Genomic DNA, 20,699 nt, shown 5'->3' with positions numbered 1-20,699 from the left:
AGCATATGTTTTGCTTACATGGCTTCAGTATTTCTCCACACACATCCACAGAAACCCAGACCAAGCCAGTCATAGCATTATCTCTGAGAGCTGGAGCATGACTTAGTATTCCAGTACTTGCAAGTGGAAAGTAGTGAGTATAATTAGTAGGAACAATACTTATCAAATGCCCTGTACATTCATAATCCTATGCAAACACCAAGATGACTGCATCCCCACAGTAACTCTAATGACTTTAGTATACTTAGAATGGATTTAGCTCATCAAGAGAAATGCTAGACATATCTCACTCTTTAAATATATTCATTTCCCTTTGAAATTGATTTAATGAGGAGGTTGATTTGGCCTATACAATCAACAGAATCAGACTTTAAAAATGCATATTATATTGCATTATATACATGTATATATATGCATGCACAAACACACACAGAGCTATATTTGTGTATAAATGTATATATAGACAAACACTCTAGTTCTGCTCTGACTCTTCTGATCACCTTTCTACAGAAGACAGTTAAGACAACAAGTCAAGAACTCTTCATTCCTTAAAAAATACAAAAATATTGCATTGCTATTAATGGGTTATAGCACTTAAGGTCCTGAATGTTAGCAAGGATTTCTGTAGAAAAAAAAAAGAAATTCTATAACCTTTTATAACAGGGTATCTGTAAAAGGCAGCAGTAGGTATTGTCTGCTTATCAGATAATGTATTATATTATATTATTATATTATGTTATGAACTCCATCTTACCAAACAACCAAAGTAAATACCCTCCCATTGATTTCACCCATTATACATCCCATTTTGCATCTGAAAGAAAAGAAGGTTAGGATCTACTGCAATGTGATTGCAGAGTATTTAGAAACTCCCTACATTTTAGGGAAAATTGTAGCAGTTTGTTTTCTCTACTTGCTCACTTTTGAATTTTACTTACTAAGACAGAATGATTTTAATTTCTTTCCAGGGGAATAAGAAATTTGTGACAGCAGTAGATTTTGAAGCAAAGCAATTTAAATGTTATAATTACCAGGTAGTAAGAGGGGGGGCAAAAGTTCAGGAAGTCTTCATTTGAGGCAGTGTGTGCAGATTAAGTCAGGACACAATTGCTGAGAGGCATTAGCTGGTTTCTATGGGAAATGTGTAAATTTTATGCAGATGTGCAAAATGCAATTTTTCATATTGTTACCATATAAATTACCTTTGTAAGCAATTTATTATCTCCATTCTCACATTTTGCATAAGTGATCTCTTGTTTGCAACACTAGTTTACATGTGGTAACCTAAAAAAATAATCTAATACCCAAGATCTATAGTCACCAAATGACTGCTTTCCATTCCCGTTCTATTCAATGTTTTTAAGAATAGCAACATGCCTAGAGATGTGGAGAGGAAAATGATAACTGCCTGCAGCTATTTGAAAGGTTTTATTTAAAAAAAAAAAAAAAAAAGAAAAAAAAAGAAAAGAAAAGGTAAGAATTAATTTAGTGTAATAATGGGTATGGCTATGAGTTATGGGATATGGGATAAAATTGAGAAATGGAAAATAATGGCTGAGTGTTGAGAGAAGTGGGAAAAGAAGACGAAGAAAGAAAGTGAGACCTATTAATCTGTAGAGTAATCTCCAAAGGGGAGTAATATAAGCTCCATTTCTTGACATTTAAAAGTAGACTGAACAAAAGGTGAATAAATGTACATCAGGGAACAATACTGCATTATCAAAAAGATTAACAAAGTGATCTAATAGAGCTTTGCTGCCTGAGTGACTGTCCACTGATACACGCCAATAAACTCTTACATAAAGATTTCTTTCACTGTAAATATAGAACAGTTAGGACTTTTTTTTAGCTCTGATCAGACCTATAGACCTGTCATTTCAATGCAAAATATTCTAACCTTCCCCCAGTTCCCTTCTCTACCCCCCCCACCCCACCCCCACCCCCCCCGCCTTTATCACATCAATGTCTTTTAAATGAGGAGATGTGTCACAGTGCATTGGGGTAGAAAAGGAGCACACAGACCTGAGGAGTCAACATCATCAACCATCCCTATGGTGGATCTCAAAATCGTACCCAGAGCTCACAACTATGTAAGACCCTGCAGATGGTAAAGCAGCACTGGTGACTGTAGTACTGAAATCTTTCTAAATATATTTATCTCACTGGAATTATCATGTGAGTTTACTGAATGGTCCGTTCATCCTATATTGCTTAAATCAACTGACAGGACATCTTACAAGAAGGATGACAAACTCTTCAGTGAACTAAGAGTAACATTATCTTCAGTAAAGTATTTGACCTATTTTCTTTAAAAGACTAAGAAATGGGGACAGTTTAGCAAATTCTTTTTTTTTTTCCCCCTACTCTATCAGCCTATCAATTCCTTTCACAAACCACTCAACCTTCTTAGATAGAGCAGTTTATAGAATCATAGAACTGTAGAACAGTTTGGATTGAAAGGGACCTTTAATGGTCCACTAGTCTAACACCCTGCAATGAGCACAGACATCTTCAATGGGATCAGGTTGCTCAGAATTCCATAGAACCTGGCCTTGAATGTTTCCAGGAACGGGACATTGACCACCTCTGGGTAAACTGTACCAGTGTTTCACCACTGTCATTGTAAAAAATGTCTTCCTTCCAGCTAGTATAAATCTACCCTCTTTTATTTTAAAACCATTACCCATTGTCCTGCCACAACAAGGTCTACTAAAAAGTCTGTTCCCATCTTTCTTATAGGCCCTCTTTAAGTAGTGAAAAGCCGCAAGATGGTCTCCCCAGAGCCTTCTCTTCTCCAGGCTGAACAACCTCACCTTTCCAAGCCTGTCCTTATAGCAGAGATGTTTCATCCCTCTGATCATATTTGTGGCCCTCCTCTGGACTCTCTCCAACAGGTCCATGTCTTTCCTGTGCTCAGGGCTCCAGAGCTGGTCACAGCACTACAGGTGGGGTCTCATGAAAGCAGAGTAGAGGGGCAGGATCACCTCCCTCCACCTGCTGGCCATGATGCTTTTTATAAAGCCCAGGATACAGTTGGTTTTCTAGGCTGCAAACACACGTTGCCAGCCCAGGTCCAGTTTTTCTCCACCAGTACCCCTAAATGCTTGGCAGAGCTGCTCTCAATCCCTTCATCACCTAGCCTGTATTGATACTGGGAGTTGCCCTGACCAAGGTGCAGAACCTTGCACTTGGCCTTGTTGAACCTCATGAAGTTCACATGGGCCCACTTCTTGAGCTTGTTCAGGTTCCTCTGGATGCCATGCCATCCCTCAGGTGTGTCTACTGCACCACTCTGCTTGATGTCATCTGCAAACTTACTGAGGGTGCACTCGATCCCACTGTCTGTCACTGATGACCCAGTATGGACCCTTGAGAGACACCACTTGTCATAGATCTCCATCTGGACATTAAGCCATTGACCACTGCCCTCTGGATGCAACTATCCAACCAGTTCCTCATCTACCAATCAGTCCATCCGTCAAATCCATACCTTGCCAATTTAGAGAGAAGGATGTTATGGAGGACCGTGCCAAAGCTAAGTATTTTGTTTTTCCTACTTTACCTGGAAGGTCTTTTAAGAGCATTTTTTGGGGGGGTGGGTTTTTTTTTTTTTTCCTTTTCCCCCTAAAGTTTAGTTTAAGTTAACTCATAAGCAGAAGTTATTTATCTTCTCTTATCTTTCCCTAGTACTTTTGACATATTTGTAGGTAGAAATCATGACCTCTGTCAGTTTTCATTTTGGCAGACCAAAAGAACTAATGTTTTCTCTGTTCTTCTTATTGTTTGCATAGCCATTTCTGCATAAATTCTAATTTGCATTGGAAATTATTAAATATTAATATTCCAGCTGGGAACTACGGACAATATTCTAGGAGAGAAATACCTGTTGCAAATGTGTTCATATATTCAAATGATGGTAGCAAATGTTTTCCCTCATGTGATCATATAACCACATTTGGCATTCTTCATGGGCATAATACACACCTTACTGAAGGGTGTCCTGTGACTGACTGGCAGAAACAAAACTCTCCCTATCACTTCTAGATAAGAGCATCCAGTTTGAAGTGGGACATCATCTTTCAAGTTCCTAAAGAGCTGAATCTCAATTTTTACTATTAAATGTCCTCTGATTTCTGTTTTTCCCATCCTCAGAATGATCCATTTTGCCCTGCACAATATTCTGTCCATCACCTGACTAATCTTGTGTTCAATTTATTCATAAAATGAAAACAACCCCCTAACTACTTACTCCATGAATATTTTCCCTCTAGGCCTATAGTCCCTTTTCCAACAAACCTTTTATAACTAGCCCAGCGGCCAGTTCCTAACCCACCTTAGTACTGACACAAATCTCACCTTCACGGCTTTAAGTAATGATTTACCATATGGTATTGCACCCAATCCTTCACAAAACAACCTGAGAAACTAAATTCTCCCATGAGTGACAGTTTTTAAATTTAATCCAATCCTAAATAGTTTTGTTTTTATTTTTAAGGGAAAGTAAGAATCCTTTGATTTACATTTTGAATCATTCATCTGATATACCCCAACTGAAGTCATCTCAGCTCCGAACCGGGAAACACAACTCGGTTCATTATCTCTACTTGTTTGTGATCATGTTAATTGCCAGTTTTTGAATTCTTTTTATAGATCCTGCATTCACTTGGATGCTGAATGCAGTGCCCTCAAAGCAAGACACTTGTGTTTAAGCATGTGCAATGGCTTTGAGGATTTTGAAGACCAAATCCTGTACTGATAGCCTAGGTCATAAAATTTAAACTGTTGGCTTCTGGTGATGTTGAAATGCCATTACACAAGAGATCACTTCCGAGTGGGTTGGTAGGGAGCAATAGCTGGGATTATTGGCTTCCGTTTCCAGGATTAGATCAGGGGTAGTCTGCACCAATTTATGAAATGGAATTCCTGCTTAACCAGTCGGTAGTCATTCACAAGGAGATGACTGGCTCAGTGGATGAGGGGAGAACAGTGGTTGTTTTTTCTCTTGACTTTAGTACGTATTTTGGCACTATACCCCATAAACAACCTCATGGAAAAGCTAATGAAGTATAGCCTAGATAAGTGGACATTGAGATGGATCAAAAACTGGCTGAATGGCCAGGCTCAGACGGTTGTGGCCAGTGGCACAAAGTCTAGTTGGAGGCCAGTCACTAGTGTTGTATCTCAGAGGTAGATAATGGCACCAACACCGTTCAGCATCTTCTTTATGACCTGGATGAGGCAGAACACACCCTTAGCAAGTTTTCATATGAAACAAAACTAAAAAGAGTTGCTGATAAACCACAGGTTGTCCTGCCACCCAAAGGGACCTGGACAGGCTGAAGAAACAGGCTAACAGGAACCTCATGAAGTTTATCAGAGGGAAAAGTTTAATCAGGCCCCTGAAAGTGACTAACACTATGCAGCAGGACAGTCTGGGGCCAACCATCTGGAAAGCAAGTCTGCAGAAAATGACTTGGGTAATCACTATGAATATTAGGCTGAACATGAGCTAGCAATGTGCCCTTCTAGCCTTCTGACTACATTAGAAGCGTCACCAGCAGGTTGAGGGAGGGGATCCTTCCCCTCTGCTCAGCACTGGTGAAGCCATGTCTTGAGTACTTATCCAGGTCGGGGCCCTCCAGTACAAGATGAAAGGACAATGAAGGTAATTAAGGTATTGAACAATCTGATGTATGGCAAAAGGCTGCAAGAATTGAGACTGTTCAGCCTGGAGAAAAGACAGTTCAGTGGAGTCTTAGCAATGTGTATAAATACCCCACAGGAGTGAGGAGGGAAGTAAAGATGGAGCCAGGGTCTTCTCATTAGCTCCCAGTGACAGGAAGAGAGGCAAAACCTGAAATACAAGTCAATTTAAATACAAGAAAACACTGTTGTTATTGTGACAGTGATTGACCACTGAAACAGGTTGCACAGACAAGTAGTGGATTGTTCAGTTGTGGAAATAGGAAAACCTGGACTGAACATAGCCCCTGAGCAACCTGCTCTGCCCATCTCTGCTTTGAGCAGATGGGTTGGGCTGTATCATCTCCAGAGGTTCCTCCCAACTCCAGCAGTTCTCTGATTTGTGAGTCTGTCGTTCAAATAATGCACATTTGAGCTGGTGAGAAAGGAAGCTTTCTGGTAGAGTGTTATTCACCAGGGAACTGTGAAGTCCTCCCTTTCACTTTGCCCTGCAAGTGGCTCCAACTTATTAGCTATAAGACATTTATAGAGTGTTGTCATTTTGAGCAACTATTTGCAGAGGTTTGAAATTTGTAGGAGATTGATATGTAAAATATGATTTCTTTTCCCTCTGCAAGTCCTCTCTCAGAGAAATGCAGATGGAGAAATTCAGTATTCTAGATACTCTTTCTTCTATGGAAAGAGTGAAAAAGCCTTTCTGCCCCACTTTTTGATGATATTGTAGGTAAAATCTAAGACAGTTTGAACAACAACAGAAGGTAGTAAAATACAGAATTTTTTTGACAGATTTTGTTTAAATAGATATGATTTTGTGTGCAGCTTTTGCAGACACTGACCTGTAGCTGAGGTCTAGCCCTTAACCTTTCCTAAGGCAGCATCCACAGACGTGTTACTTCATATAGCATATAGTTACTTCATAGCAGAGGTGCTAGCACAGGGGGATGACTTAGGGGATTGCTGCTGGTCCCACAGTTCAAGGCAGTTACTGCAGTGAATTGAATACAATTGACTTAATTATAGCCACTTGGGCATAGGTTCATATCCTTTCCATCTGTTCAAGGAAACACCCAGACTGAATAGCCTTTCCACTTTTTTTTTTTTTTTATCATTACTATTATTTAAGAAATATCTTCTTGAAGTTTTTATGGTTTTAGAAAAAGTTTTACTTATTACATCTATAATCTGGAATAACCAAAATGTAGAACAAACCACCATATAATTCTGATTTAATGGCATCTTTTCAGTAGAATTTGTTTCATGTCTAGGACTGGCTTGTTTGATTTAGAGTTGCATTCCCAACTACATTGTGAGGAAAGAAAAAGAAGTGGATACAGAAAGAAACAGACAAGTTTTCACGCATGCATGTGCATATGCACATGCGCACAGACACTAATTAGAGTCTAAAATTGAAAACAACCCCCTTTTTTTCCATGGTAATAATAACTACATATATTTTGATAAGGAGATAGGTCTCTTAAACAGAGATCTGCAACAGGATAATGACTTTACAAGATGTGACTGGCAGTTACCGCACTACCTCTTTAATCATGCTTTTATTTCTATCAAGAATGCCTTATACTTTCATTACATTTCAAACGCACGTTAGAGCTGACTGTGCTACTGAGGCTTCAAAGGAACAAATAAACAGAGAGTTTACATAGAGCTAAATGGGTGGTATATTTAGTGAACCCATGAAAAAAAAGACCATGCTATATCATACAGTCACATCACTAAAAAGGGCTGCTTTATCTTCTGTAGCTGCTGTTCCCACAAACAGCCTGCATTATAAGTGACATTTGAGGTTGAATTTATTACTTATGGGTTTCTGTGCTGAATATCTGTTGTAATTATTTACCCAGCTAATGTATTTGACCATGTTCTTGCCATAACTGGTACTGTATGTTTTCCTTTGGATAACAGCAGTCTCAGACCTCCGGAGATATTTCTATCATGCTGAAGGAAAAAAGAAATTAATAAATTATGATTAAGACTAATGGGAACCTGTGAGTATTACTGTACAGGAGAGAAATGTGTGGATATCATAGATTGGTAGCAAACTCTGAATGTTCTCCAAACATTAGGGTCATCCAGCTCCAGTCCTCAAGAGATTCCCATTCCATCATATTTATATTTCTTATTGGATGTAGAAATATGAAGCAGGAGTACATCAGGCACTTGTGCAATAGTTACTCCCTAACTGTCCAGTCCCACTTCTATCATGGATAGAGAAGCCTTGAGCCTTATTAACTCTAATTTCCTACAATGGAATCACTTTCCGCTCACCAGTTCTGTCACCTGTACATGATCTACTACCCACAATTTATTTTCTTGCATTGAAGGGACTACAGAGCCCTCTCTGGAGCTAGGATGTCATGTCCTTCAGTTCGAACTGGGAGCCGAAATATCTTTGCACATTTTGGCTTAATAAAATTCTGAATTCTGGCATCCCAAATCAAAGCAAAGCTAAATCCCGTTTATTTAAAAACATGGAAATGTACCTATAAATCATCTAAACAACTGTTTTCTCATGCTTTAATGTTTGTGAATACTTACATGGATACTAGAAGTAATTTATATATGTATATGTATTTATATATATATTATAATATAGCAATCATCAGTATGTAAGGTGTTAATGATTCCCCAATGACAGGTTTAACTAAACATTCAGCAAGACTTTGCAAGACATGAGAACTTGTCAAAATTGGCTTTGATGATCACAGTGAAATAAGAACAGTCCAAGTAGGAAGACTGCACTGATTTTAGGACTTTCACTATTTCTAATTTTAAATATTAAAATAATTTTAATTGGGCAGTGGTCATCTTAAAGGTGGGCTCTCTTGTTCAGCTACATTAGTTTCATCTACAACAATTTGCAGTCCTGGTCCCCATGCTCTCCAGACTATAGATCACACTTAAATTTATTCCCTAGCTGTATGCTCACATTTTCTTTCAAAGGAAGGTAGGAATATAGAAAGAAGTTTGTCCAAGTCCCATCCCTACAGGGTGTTAGGCTATGAACAGTGATGCAGCCATTAAAGATAAGGAAAAATAACAGAAATTCTGAAGAGGTTGTTCATAAAGAAATTCTCTTTAGGAATGTTATTCATCGTCCTCTGTCAAAGGACCTAGAGTAATGGCAAAAATATACCATCAGCCTCAAAACTATTTATTCAAATGCAATCACCACACAAAGTGGTGTATTTTAGCTATATGGGAAATTGAAAAGGCCCACATTATTACAATGATAGAAGACAAAATATGAAACACGGTTATGCTTTGTAAAGATTAACTTGCAGAGTTTCAGAAGGTTTATTGTGTATGTGAATGTTGTGGTTTAATCCCAGACAGCAACTAAGACCCACACAGGTGCTTGCAACCATTCCCCTCCCTCCGCCTCCCAGCAGGATGGGGGGAAAAGAACTGAAAAGGTAAAAGTGAGAAAACTCATGGGTTGAGATAATAAAAATCTAATAATTGAATGATCATTAACTGAAAAGGAAAATAACAAAAAGAGTGAAATAAAACTCCAGAAAGACAAGTGATGCAAATGAAAACAATTGCTCACCACCAACTGACTGATGCCTAGTCAGTCCCTGAGCAGCAGACCTCCAGCCAGCTTTCCTCCAGCTCTATATGCTGAAAATGATGCCATATGGTATGGAACATCCCTTTGGTTAGTGGAGGTCAGCTGTCCTGGCTGTGTCCCCGCAATGTACTCTTTAGCAGGGTGGGGTGAGGAGCAACAAAGCCCTTGTCAATGTGTGAGCACTGCTCAGCATTAACTGAAACATCTCGATATTATCATCACTGTTTCCAGCATGAATCTAAAACATAGCACCATTCTAGCTACTCTGAAGAAAATTAACTCTACCCCAGCCAAAGCTAGCACAATGGAATAAGATTTGTAGTTTTGGGAAGATACGCTACATTTTTCATATTTAACACAGTGTTAGAATTTCAAAGCATGAAATTTAAATCAAGCGTAGTTATGGAACTCTGACCTGTGCTTATGGCAGAAAATAATTCTCCCTCTGAAATTTACTTATAAATAGAAAGCTTTGGAGAATGTAATCTTTGCCAAATTGTTCTAATGTAACAGGGAATGAAGAAAACGCTGAGTGTTTCAAAAGAAAGGCAGTCTTAATTTCTACAATGGAGGAGTGGTGGTCATACTATATTTATCATGTAGGTAAAAAAATAGAGCAGATCCATCATGATATTTTGAACTCATCCCCCAGTAAGCTCCTAATCTCTAGCAATTTGCAGTTCAGAGACTTCTGAGACCTTTCTGACCTTGCAACACGGCCAAGGATTTCTCATAAAAATTAGGAAAATCACGTAATATCTTTGGAGGTTATCAGAAGACAAATGTAATTTTCTCCCTGTGCTCCAAATTTTGAAAAGGAAAAACTGGTGTTAGCAGGTTCACCTTCTAGTATTTTTTTTAAATCCTCATTTTTATAATACATCCCATAAAACATAAGAAAAACTAGTTTGCAAGCATTGGTACATCCTTAAGACTTTTCACACTAAAGACAATTGATTCATACACGTTCTTGAAGAGATAATTTTCTCTCCAGTTCATTCCTTATTTAGCATGCTTATGAGTGTAACTAGACCAGCTGGCCAAATAGAATAGTAAGTACTCTCTTTCTGACAATTTCTTTCTCCTTTCCATGTTCGCCTGCCAGTAGCTTATGGATTTCTTAAATAACTTTCAGCTAATAATATTCACAATAAAATAGAGTAAATAGAACTTGTATTAACTTGGTTATAGTATTTATTTAGTCAGCAACCAGGCCAAAGAGCATGCATCTCTTCACCAGTAGGCTGTATTATTCTTACCCATTTTCCAGCTAAATGTAATATATTTCCTGCTATATATGAAAATACTGTAATACACTCATTTTTGAAATATTCACTTTAAATTGGCACAATATATAGAACTCAACAGCTTTGATTTTTTGGTTTGCCTTTTTTTTTTTTTTAAGGTTAAAGGTCAGGTAAGCTTGATGAGTGGATCAGAGATACAACGTAGAAGATCATAGGCACAAACATTTGCATGAAAATCCCTTGTAAACATTGCTGGTTTAGCATGTACCAAAATACTCTCCTCTTTCCCTAATCTTGATTGCCTTGACACAAACTTCATTTGTGAACAAAGTTCTTTTAGTCATGCCTAAAGGCATGCAAAATTATGGGTAAAATAATGATTATTTTGTACACAATTCTTATCATCTAACTACAGAACCATAGCTCAGTGTGAAGCAGATTGGTCTTTTTCTATCTGATTAGATTTCTTTTTCAGGCCTGGAGTGTTGGCTGTAATTTGCAGACACGTAAATGTATAGAAGTGCATCATATATAAATTAGCAAAGCCAGAAAATAACAGGCCCATTTGGAACTATTTCGCTTTTACAAATCAGCAATCTAAAATCTCTAGTCTGGGAGATGTACAGGAGTTCAAGCAGCATATTACTTTGTATAAACACCTTTTTACTACATTCTGACAGCTTTTGACAAATGTAACACCGAGAAAAATCATTTGCAATGGCTGCATCTGCCTTTTTAGGATCCATGACGAGAAATGAAAAGACCGGTTATTTATTTAGAAGTCAAGCCTACGTTCAGCAGATTTTGTGAAGTGTGAACAGTGAAATCACTTCAATGCCATCTTTTTCTGTGTCTATGTGGAATGCAGTCAGTTTCTAATTTCATAACCTGTGCCTTTGGTATTTTAGTTTATTTCCAAATAACATTTGGCAAGTAACTTCTGATAAGAAACCCTTGTGAATTAATTCACAGCATCACCTCTGAAATGAGAATGTGCTAGCACGTTTTGCCTGGGTAACGTTGTTACACCCTGACTGTGTAACAGCGCTCAGGATCACTTGGATGGCGAATATTTCAATCAATGCAAGTGCTTCAATATTTATCCTAAACCATTTGACTGAACATTTCCTCCCATGATACCTCAACACAGAACTTCTTAGGTTCTCCTAGTGCTGAAAAATTGTAAAAAAATTATAATATTTGCACTGTTTGGCCAGCTCTAGTATTCAGTGTGGGTTATCATGGTGAAATTAGTGAGCATCAGTTACAGGGAGAAAACCAATAGATTCATGCTTCCAGGCTTTGATAGAAAGCTGAGCACAGAGATGCCTTCAGTAAGACCAATGGATCAAGTGTTCATGAACCACCTGGTTTTCTCTGTGTAAGGTCTGAACTGGGTTCTGCCTTGTCAATAATCATTAATAGCATACATGAGCAACCCATTCTAGGAATAAAAACACAGGCTCTTTACAAATTAGGTTGCTGAGAGATGGAAGCAACACAGCTTTTATCCAGGCTACTGGATAACTAGCATTAACCTAGTTCTTTTGCTTATTTCCCTTCTCCTACCACTTTCAAAATGTATTTTAAACAACAAGAAATAAATCATATTATCTGATCCAATATTCTTAGTCAAGTTGCTATTAGAGACACAAGAACAGAATTGCCTCCATTATCTGCTAGTTGAATCATATTGACCTCCTTTCCCCCTGCTTCTTGCCAAGGACTCTAGCATTTAAGAGTTTGCATGAGTACGTAGATGCCCATCTCTCTTAAACTTCCCCACTTCAGGGGCTGTACCCAGGTGAGATGATTCCCTGTTATCTTTCCCCAGGAGACTACCCCCTTCACAGCCTGAAGAATTTTCTGTAAGGCTGAATTCTTGAGTATGCTGCAGGCATCATTCCTTGCATTTTATACTATCCGCAACACCCACCCACCTCACAAAGTATTCTTCCAAAGTCACTGTGTTTACCTCTGGAGTCCGCTTTTCCATATCTTTCACATCCTTCACTGCAGTAAATTGTAAGTTTCTCCTCCACTCTGAGAGCAGAAAGTGCTCTTTTATAGCTTCATTTCAATTTTTTTTTTCTTTTCTTTCTGGAGAGAATGGAAGTCTTTCTAATTGCCTGGGCGTTGAGCTTGTAATCCAAATCGCACAAGTTACAGGAGAGATAAGAAAAGCCTTGAGTTTAACGCAGAGGAAAGAAACTTGGCTGGTGGATAGAACATGGGACTGGAAGGCAGGAGGTCTGGGATTTATTGCTATCATTTCTATTTGTTTTTACATGATCATTGTCAGGTCATTTAACCTCTGTGTCTCAAGTTCTTCAATATACAGAAGAAAAAAATATCAATTCTCTATTACAGGTAGATATTGTGTGGAGTGAGGCCTAATTAAAGCCAATAAAGTGTTTTGAGATCCTTGGATAAAAGGTGCTGTAAAAAGTTCCAACTATTAATTGCTTCATGCTCCCTAGTAGATTTTAAGTCACATATCTCTTTGAATCATGGATCTCTATTAAGCAAAGATTGCTAACACTGTGCAATACTACAGTTGTTTGCTTTTTAATTTCAGAAACAGATGTCTGGTGAGATTGAGCCACCCTTGCTTATGAACTAACCTAAAATTTCAGCTGATACCTTCAGACATCTGAAATAACACAGAAAAACAACCTGCTACTAACCCACTTTACTATATTTCAAGATTTTCTTTATGCTTTTCTGGCTTTCTGTATTAAGTCCACCACCTTAGAATGCATGCTTTTTCCCAGGTGGATTAGATCTAATCTACAGTACAGGGTTTTTTTTGTCTTGTTTTGTTTTTCCCCTCTCATTTTGTTTAGAGACTATTCAAGAGGAGATGGAGAAGGAGCATGTATTGTATTAAATCTACTTTTTGGGTTACCAGACTGCTGAATATGCTCCACAGAAAGGTGGTACTTGAATCAGCACAGTCTTGCATGAATCCTGAGCAGTCAGTTTCTTCTAAGCATATGCATGGATGTGAACCACCATGTGACACAACCACCTCTCCTTTGGTTACTTTTTCTTCCTACAGGGCTGCAATGTGCAAAACAACAGACAATGACACAAAAACTGGGTTATTTCCCTTCTCCATAAAGGAATGCCCCAATTTCTTGCAACTCCGGCAAAAACTGACCTATTTTATTTTTAGGAAAGCCAGGAAATCTGCAGAATATTCCTATACTTCCCAGACTCTGTTACAGGTGTTTTGTTAATCACTGTATTGCTTTGAACTGAATGAACTGTTGTTTTCAAAAAAAAGACCCAAACACAAATCCAAACACACCTTTATAAAAAAAGAGCATTGTACCATAAACCCATCTTCTTAGAAAGACAACAGCTGGGTTTTAATAATATGTAACACATGTCCAAGAGCAGTTAACTTCACTATCACTTGGCCAGAAATTTCCACAGAAATATACAAAAGTCCAATTTTCTTCAAGTTGAATTAAAAATTTGATGAGTCTGATTTGTGTGATTAAACATGAAGCTGGTAAAAGGCAGAAGGTACAAGAAACATTTCTTTGAAAAATAGGCCAGACTATTTCTGCTAGGTTTTGAGCCCAGCATTGATACTGTCAGCCCTCTTTTTCTACCTGAACACAATTTATATTCATATTTGTGCTGAAATACTCCACAGGGTCACTCAGTGTTGCTTTAACGGGTATCTGTTATCTTCCCCATGAACCTCAACTAAAGAAACACAACTTGCACTTAGTGTAGCCGTACAGCAAGCAGACCTCACCGGCAGGCAATATGAGGACATGCAATGCTGAAGCCAGAAAGAGCTTCTTGGCTTGATCTAAAGAACTGCATTGGTACCATGAGGGAGCTGTGAGAGTTACATTCCAAGCAAATTTTCATGTAAAATGGACTCTTACAGGTGATTCTGGACTGGAGAAAGAGACTATTCATTGCCAGGCAGCAAGTGTACATACAACCATGTCAGAAAACCAACAATGATGATGAATTTAACTTTTACTTCAGAAAAGTGCATTTCTAAACATTTCCAGGGATAAACTATACCTTTTGCTCCAGCAGAAGCAGGATTAATCACTTCCTTTTGACCTGGGGTCTGCTATAAAATAGGAACCAGCTTGTAGTATTCAAGTATTGGTGAGAGCTCCCAACCTCTGCCCTGGGTTGTATTTAATTCTTTATTTATTTGAAAATACTCCAGCTGCAGCTGGAGTTTCTCTGTTCAGTATTTATTATTGTTTAATCCATAAGGAAATGGGAATGCTAAAAGCATTTTTGATCAATGGATTCAGTCCTGAAAGGCTTTCAGGTGTGGCTGACTGGTTTCTGTAGAATGAATCTCTACTTTTAACTCTACTCCCCAATCATTGGCAACACAAGAAAATGTTTTCTGAAAGAATATTTGAATTTTTATTTTCTTTTCAGTACTATTGCTGCAGTTTCAGTCATCAGACAGTGAAAGACCAGAACATGATACATATGCAATCTTGCAACTGCCGTTGCCTAATGTAATGGTAATATTTTCAAGGTTACCAGTCTTATTTTGGTGTTTTATTTCAAGCCGTTTCCAGTAATTACATAGTAGAGCACCTGCGCTGGATGAGCATCAAGGGTATTAAGGCCAGAAATTTTGCAAACAAAATGAACACTTTTTTTTTTTAATTCAAACAATCCAACAGAACAGTCAACACCCAAATTTTTTAGTATGTTAAGGCATGAGAAACAGAAAATTAAAAGGTGACTGTACAGCAGCAGCTCTAATTGGCATTATTCAGGCTGCTGAAGTACAGATAAAGAGCACAAAACCAAAAAGCTAGAGCTCAGTTCTAAAGAGCCCTTTTCAAAGAGGTTTCAGATTCTACTAGTTACAGAGAAAAGGACCATCATAACTGCTTATATTTCTATACGATTGAGATATACAGAGAGGTGTGTCATCTGTCAATTCATACACCTAACAGTAAAGCATATAAACAACATGATTATTTGATAAAGAGATTATGATTCCTAGTGTTTGGAAACAAAGCTGCTACTTATTGTAATTGATTTATTGAGTTTATCATACTTTTGTTTTCAGCCATGGTACTAATTTATTATATATCTCAAACAATATTATGCCCACACATGTAGTACAGTTGCTGTGTATGTTCATCACAACTATTTTGGGGTATGTTCAGAAGCCTTCAGATCCCAAGTACAGCAGTGGTTTTCTGCTAAAAGCATCAATCTGCCACCTAAATCAGTAGATATGTCAGGTCAGATAACGTATGGAATACAGGGGCTGTTGATTTCATATAGGGTATCTAAGCCACACCATTTTAAAGTAAACAGCGTAATCAGATCTTGTCTTTATGCTTTCAATACATTGAGAGTGCAATATGAGAAATCTTTATGATTGTAAATGAGCATCCCTTGTCAGGGATTCAGCTTCCACCAACCATAAGTTGATGTTGTTTGTTCTTAATTTAGACAATACAGATTTAACCTGATGCAAATTGCATTGATTGCTCACTATAATGTATATTATAGAGGTGAGTTTATCTGCAGCCTCACTGCCCCCACCTGCCTGCCCCCCCAACACAACTGTTTCCTTTAAGAATAGCAATTTTGCATCTGATAATTTTTGCTCCAGATCCAGGGGCAGCCAATTAGAGACAAGCAGGCAAGCAGGGCTGGGAGATCCACACCTTTATCCGAACAAAGATGAGTTACACCTGACAGAAGTTTCTCCAACCTACTCTGAAAGCCCTCTGGTGACCAAAACACATCCAAGCAGATTCTTCCAGCACTTTGTTTTCCCAATCTGTTCAAGCTTTCTGCTGCAACCTGCCTTGAGTTAACTTCAGTTTAAATTCCCTGCCTTTGGCTCTCTCTAGTATGAATACAGTGGAAAGACGAAAGTATTTATTTCTTTTTCTATCAGTCTGTCATGTATTTGAAGCCCCTTTCACTATAAACCATCTCAAGCACATCTACTTTTCTTTTAGATCTCACTCATGAGCCTCTCATAGCTCATCCTTGTTTCTCCTGTGAGGTCTGCGTCCACCTGGTCCATAGCTTCCTTGAAATGTCCCAGAGTGGACGTTCCCCGAGGTTGTACCAATACTAAGCATAATAGAAGGATTATTCCAAATTTTGCAGGCTGTACTTTTATCTACACTGTAAAATGACATTTATCCTTTTTACAGAAACACACTATTCTTCACTCATATTCACCTGTGGTGTTTCACAATCCCCTGCTTGGGAGACTGGACACAGAGTTCCCTCTGTAAAATCAGTCATGATTCCCCAAGTGAGTTTAGGTTTTGCCCAGCATGTAAAAATCTGCACCCTCCAGTGATCAAAGCAGTCAGTGATCACACGGACTTCTAAAACCAAGTCATACTCTAAAAAAAAAAGCATTTAAAAGAAAATCTGAAAACCACAGGAGAAATCATATGCACACCTATAGCATTAGGTACCTAATTATCTCCCACAGTTGGATCCTAACCTTACTAAGAAATCCCTCTTCCTTTTTTCTGCCTCCCCATCTTCCTTCAGTGTCTTTAGAATTCAGTTGGTCTCATCCATTGGAAATTATATAATGTAATTTCTCTTGAAGATTAAGTAAAGTACCTTGGTGTGTGTACATCATTTAACAGTTTTCTGATCATCATACATATCACCTAACTACACAGACCCACAGACCCCTAGAGTAAGTCAGGTTGGAAAGGACCTCCGGATGTCCAGTCCCACCCTTGCTCAAAAGCAGGTCTAACTGGATGAGAGTACTGTGGGACTTGTCCTGTTGGCTTTTGAACACTGTGGGAAAAAAAGCCCTTCTGCCAAGTAAAGATTTTGATCCCTTCCTTCTGGCACCTGTCCAGGTAATATGTGACAATACAGTGCAAATACATTTCCCAAATGTTTTCCCTCTTCCTCATAAAGTCTTAACAAAGAAGACCCATTTGTTTTTAGCTAGCAACATTTCAAAGTGGCAAGTATTTCAGCCACTGTGGCTAACGTCAGAATAAGATGTCCTTTGTGTTTCATCGGTCTCTAGAACACATATCTCCTTATACAGCAATCCAGCAAGTCAAATCTGGTGATTTCAACTTGAGCTTCTTTACATCCGTTAATCTTTGCCTTATTTCAGACACAAAATCCCTAACAACATTTCAAGTGCAGATTTTACACCCCATTGATGGAAGGAGCAATCAGCAGTGAGGGCAGTATTGGAAATGCAAGAGTTAAAGCAACTCCGTTAGAATCTAAAGTTACATTATTTCATTTTTGTTAAGTTTTTGGGAAGAAATAAGTCTTATCAGGCTTAATGGGTTTTAGTCATTCTTAATAGCTACCTAATGAGCTCTCCAATTATGTGAAGAAGAGTAACTCAATTCATACATTACCGTATCCCCTTGCAGAAACACAGTTCCCCTCTTCAGAAATGACTCACTCAAGGTCATACAATAAACCAGATGCAGTAATAGGACTAGAGCTCAGGTGTTCCCAGCCAGTGACCTTATAACCAACCCTTTAAATGATGTGTGATTTTCTTGATGCTCTCTATTTAAAAACTTTTAATATCTGTCATACATTAATCAGCTATGAATAAAAACTGTACTGATGTTTATAGCCCCACAAACACTCTTTAGCATCAACAACAAACCAAACCCACAACACTTACAGTGAATACAATAGGAATACTCCAAAAATAAAAAACAGAAAAAAGGGTGAAAAAAATAACAAGAAGCTTTCTGACCCTTCCAGGCACCTATGAAACTGAACTTTGCACATTTCTTATGAGGGAGCACCAGTAGATAAAACAGCTTAGAGAGCCTCATGATACACAATGGCACAAAATGGAAACTGAAAATATTTCTCTCAAGGGAGGGTAGAAACATAATCTAGTAATACTGAAGTTATATAGTAAAGGGAACTGTAAATATTTTAAATGTCCTTTTTTTTCAGTAAACATCTAATTGAACATAATACAAGCCTTCCTTTGCATAGCTTGACATAAAGTGTTGTGAAAGAGAAGAAAGAATATACAAACCACTTACCAGCAGGGTGGTTTGCTGGGTAGATATTTCATCCAATACTTGTACGATACAATATCTCCAACAGAATCCATACACTATTACAAGGGTTCTATAAAATGATAAAGACAAAACAAACCATAATTATTTCAGAAATATTGTAAATAAGAAATAAAAGTGCAGTATTAGTAAGAAATACTGTACGTTACCAAAATTTCACATCTACAAGAAGAGTGTAGCTATTATTACAAGGCATTTAACTAAGATAACTACTGGGGGAAATGACATTTAAAAATAACACAGCAAATTACTGACAGGTGGGTAGGTTTTGCTTCATCAGAAAGGTTGATTAATCTATATCATATGTAAAAACATATTCATTATACAAAATGGATTAAAACTGTATTGTGTCCACCTACTTGAATGCAGAGATTTTTCTGGTGCTGCCTGAAAATCCAATGGCAATCTCACCAGAAAACTCAGAAGTATTTGAAAAAAAGACCACAGATTTGTGTTGCTCTGCTTTACCTCCTTAAAGCTCGATCTAAGCTGGTTAAGGCTCTCATCTGGAGCTGGTAGAGAAAGACAAGCACCTCTGAGAGCAAATCAGGTCACCTGTGGGGATACGCCTCTCTTCACACAGGTGGTTTAGATGGTCACTTCAGACTGCACTGACAGCTAGTCAATCTCAACAATGTGAATCCCACACAGAAAGTGTAGGGGAAACAAGAAGAACAAAGAAATACAAATGAAGTTGTCCATGTTTTTCCCCACAAAGTTTAGCTGTCTCTCATTTCTGCAATCTATGGTGTGGCAGGTAGATGCCTGCATGGTTGTGAAGTTCTGCTTTCAGGTGAGAGTTCAGGCTTTTATACAATTAACTCTCCCCGAACAAAACCCCATGGCTTTAGGATCAGAAAAGTACTGCAGATTAGGCTTCAGGCACCTGTCTCAAGGTCTCCACTGGGATGATAAGAGAAGTAAACAGACCAGCCTTAAGGCTGCTGTTTCAGAGAGCAAACCCCTATTCAAGACCCCTATTTAAATAGACTTTTCATAGCTGACGCATTAGCAGGACACACAAAGCTCAATGTTTACAAAGAAGCTGCAGTATACACAGGGTACAACATAAATATTTTATGAGTGGAAAGAACCTGCTAAGAAAGATCTTCTCTCACTTTTACTATGCGTCCCTTATACCAATAACAACCTTAACAAGTGTAACCGCTTCATGTGAAAGGGATAATCTTGCCAAATATGAGATGGTTGCTGAGATACGGCCCGATCTGCCCAACGAAGAACAAGTACTATATTTCAATCTGCTTTTAGTGAGTCCAGGAGCATCCTCATCCTAAATGCTTTTTAAGAATATTCTCCCTCTTAACACGCACCAATTAGAAGGAGGAATAGCAGATGGCCAAAATAAATTAGAGACAGCATACCAGCCCTGCCTCAGATCATCACCATTGGTAGATCTAAGCAGTAGCACCAGCCAGTCAGTAGTTAGGAAGAGAAGTATATGTTTTTTTTCCCCCCCATCCCTTTCCGGAATGAAATTGGAGAGGCGTTGCAGCTGTCAGAGTACTCAGTTTGCAGAGCTGAATAAGCAGAACTCTGTCCAGGGATACATAAAGTCCAAAAAACTTACAGATAGTGTTTTGTTTCCTTGATACTGCAGACACTACGAACACTTCAAGCTTCCAGGGAAGGAATTTCATTCCCTGTACTAATTATGACTGTGTGGTGTGGAGGCCTTACACATATGTTTTACCCATGTACATTGCTGAAAGATCCAGACATCAGCAGGCACTAGATGATCTAAAGCTGACAGGTTTCTTAGGTCTGATAAAAGTAAGCAGAACAACTTGTATAGTTGCTAAGAAGAAATTGGTACAATGGCTTGCAGGAAATTAAAAAAAACAGTACAGCAGGAGCATCTGCTACAGAGCACCTTATGGCCACAACAGGATCAGGATAGCAATAGCTTTTAGCTGTCCATCTCTGAGCACCTGTACCAGGTAGACTGGGAACCTAGCTTTCAGCATTTGCATTGATGTCTAACATGACATCTGTGCTTCTCATCAAAATGAGTCCCAATGATAGTGAGGTTTAGGTTTGTCTGTTCACTTGTGTTTT

This window comes from Falco peregrinus, chromosome 4 (assembly GCF_023634155.1).
Source record: "Falco peregrinus isolate bFalPer1 chromosome 4, bFalPer1.pri, whole genome shotgun sequence".
Taxonomy (NCBI): domain Eukaryota; kingdom Metazoa; phylum Chordata; class Aves; order Falconiformes; family Falconidae; genus Falco; species Falco peregrinus.
Note: the sequence above shows the minus strand (reverse complement) of the source record.